This window comes from Mustela putorius, unplaced genomic scaffold, assembly GCF_011764305.1.
Source record: "Mustela putorius furo isolate JIRA1106 unplaced genomic scaffold, ASM1176430v1.1 tig00000759_pilon_pilon_pilon, whole genome shotgun sequence".
In the NCBI taxonomy this organism is placed as follows: domain Eukaryota; kingdom Metazoa; phylum Chordata; class Mammalia; order Carnivora; family Mustelidae; genus Mustela; species Mustela putorius.
The window spans coordinates 11,210,212-11,213,272 of NW_025421467.1; the positions used below are offsets into that span (position 1 = coordinate 11,210,212).

The window sequence follows — 3,061 nt, forward strand, 5'->3', positions numbered from 1 at the left end:
TTTTTCAGTTAGAAACTGTTACAACTAGTTCATTTTCAGATCTTCATCTTGGTGCTGGGGCAAGAATCTAGCGTGGGGAATACAAAAACTAGAACATGGAATGTTTCCCAGGTAGAGAAAATTATATAAATAAAGGCACAATTGCCTGAAATTTGGACACATCAGGGCATTCTTAAGTGACTGACCTACATTACATGTATTGGAAAGAACAAAAATGAGCACAGAATCATAGGTTGGAACCATTCTGTGAAGAGTCCTGAACGTCAGGTTAGAGTTTATAGCAAACAACTAAATAAAATGTTTTCCACGTGCAAAGTTGGGAAAAAGTATGCATAAATTATAAAATAGTTTAAAGGGTGTAACTGGGATACTGCAATCATAGATGTGGGAATTCTGAGTGTCTGAAGGCAAGAACAGCAGAGCTACGTATGGACCAACACTCTGCTCTCCCTTACAGAGAAAAAAAAAATCAACTTACTAAGTTTTTTTTGTTTTGTTTTTTGTTTTTGTTTTTGTTTTTTTAATATGGAATGCTTCATGAATTTGCATGTCATCCTTGCACAGGGGCCATGCTAATCTTCTCTGTATCGTTCCAATTTTAGTATATGTGTTGCCGAAGTGAGCACCTCACGAAGTTTTAAAATATATCCATGTTCAAGTATAGCTAGAGAATATTATCATGGCTAGCAAATTGCTTTAAAAGAGAAACTGATTGGAGGTCAGCTAAATAACAACCCCAAAGTCGATTGGCTTCTGATGAAAAAAATTAACATTTTCTTACTCTGGAGCTGGTAAGCAGCAGGGGTGGTCTAGGTTCAGGTGTACGCTAAAGCATGTCTTTGTTGTCCTTGGATCCAAGACTTCCCAGCACGAGTGTTCTTAGAGTGATGGCGGACCATTATATGGGCAAATGGGAACAGGTGATGCTTATTAAATGCCCAGTTTGTTACTAATGTTTTCTCTCTTCCACTCGTATTGTATTGGCTAAAGCAAATCATACGGACTCACCCATAGCCATGAGGTGGGACTTTGTTATAATCCCAGCGAATCATACTAATCAAGGGTAAAAAAGGGAGGAGGAATAATAAGCAAGTTATATAATCTTTCACAGTCTGTTTGAGGGCCAGTTCCTTCATGATAAAACAATATTCTGCATTTTCAAATTTACAAGTTAACATTGGTACAAAAGCCAAAGCCTAAGTGCAATTATTAGACCCCACCCACCCAGCAAACTTCACTTTCTATCTTTCTAGTTTCTTCCACAGAAACTTAATCATACTCTTAACAATGAAAAAAAACATTTTTTTTTTAGTGTGATTTGACTAAGATATATTTCTTTTTAATCTGGTTAAAAACCTTATGGTCAAGAAACAAATCTCTAGTCACTAAGTTTCTGGAATTATTATTACTTTTTAATTCACAAGAACATCTGAAAAACAGATAATGTAGGTGGTCATCTACTGCACATGCCTCCATGCCAGCCTCTCTGGTATTCTTTATGGCAATGGTTTCTAAACAGTGGTAAGTAAATAGGAAGGATTTCTTTGGATAGTTTGACAAATGTTTTAAATGGTCATTATGGCCATCAATATGTATATAATTCATCACCTCATTTTCAAGTATATTTATTAAAACATCAAACAATTGGAAATTCTAGAAAAACACTTCCTCAAAAATACAAGAGCCATTGTTCTTGACCTGTTTTTATACTTCAGTATATATTAGAACTAGTCTTAATAAACAACTTAGCATATATTGTGGCTATGCCAAAATATATTGTCTTTTTCAATATATACATATTAAAAATGAATGTAATTTTTTCCCTTTTAGATTACTCTTATCTGAACTTTTAATAGTATAGTTTCAAAGCTAAGCAAATAAAAAAACAAAAGAAGACTGCTGGAACTTTCCAAATGTAAATTAGGGTGCACTTGGATTTATGGATCATCAGGCCCTTCTATCACAAAATTATTCTGATATTAAAGAATAGAACATGGGGCGCCTGGGTGGCTCAGTGGGTTAAGCCGCTGCCTTCGGCTCAGGTCATGATCTCAGGGCCCTGGGATCAAGTCCCGCATCGGGCTCTCTGCTCAGCAGGGAGCCTGCTTCCCTCTCTCTCTCTCTCTGCCTACCTCTCTGTCTACTTGTGATCTCTCTCTGTCAAATAAATAAATAAAATCTTTAAAAAAAAAAAGAATAGAACAAAAAATTTCTCTGAGTCAATTCCAAATTAAAGGTTTCTTTGGTCTTCTAATATTAAACACATTAAAATAAATGTACAATACATATATACAGGATAAGTTAACATGTTCATCATTAGAGTAATTTTTATAATTATTTTGAACACAGTATAGAAAATTAGAGACAAATTGTACAATGATCTGATAATTCCTGTCATAACTTTTTATACTATATTTTAATGTAAGTAGTAATTAGTGTATATGAATAAATACTCTTCTCCCCTAGTCCCTATCAACTAAGATGAAAGAGAGCAATTATTAAAGAGACAAATATATTATTTGAGATTAGCATATCTACAAAGATCTAAATGCAAGTAAAATATAAAATAATCAACATTAAGATGAAAAAGGTCACAATTTCTTGTTGCAGATAAACCTATATAATCTATAACAATCTATAACTCCCAAATTGGTGAAAACAAATTCAACTCTGAATGTTTATAATCTATAACAATCTATAACTCCCAAATTGGTGAAAACAAATTCAACTCTGAATGTTTATAAGAGTTCAGTGTTAATTATACCTCAATTAAAAAAGAGAAGACCCTTTCTTGCCCACTCTCTCTCAAATAAATATTTTTTTTTTTAAGATTTTATTTATTTGACAGACAGAGATCACAAGTAGGCAGAGAGGCAGGCAGAGTGAGAGGAGGAAGCAGGCTCCCTGCCGAGCAGAGAGCCCGATGTGGGGCTCAATCCCAGGACCCTGGGATCATAACCTGAGCCGAAGGCAGAGGCTTTAACTCGCTGAGCCACTCAGGTGCCCCTCAAATAAATAAAATCTTTAAAAAAAGATACATTTTCACATTATATTAGCTCGA

General features: G+C 34.5%; 1 non-coding gene across 1 annotated transcript; it reads right to left on the reverse strand.

Moving 5' to 3' along the window:
- Positions 1-519: 519 nt before the first annotated feature.
- LOC123393169 lies at positions 520-626 on the reverse strand. The gene has a single exon (XR_006607901.1). It is a non-coding gene; the product is annotated as a U6 spliceosomal RNA (small nuclear RNA).
- Positions 627-3,061: the final 2,435 nt, after the last annotated feature.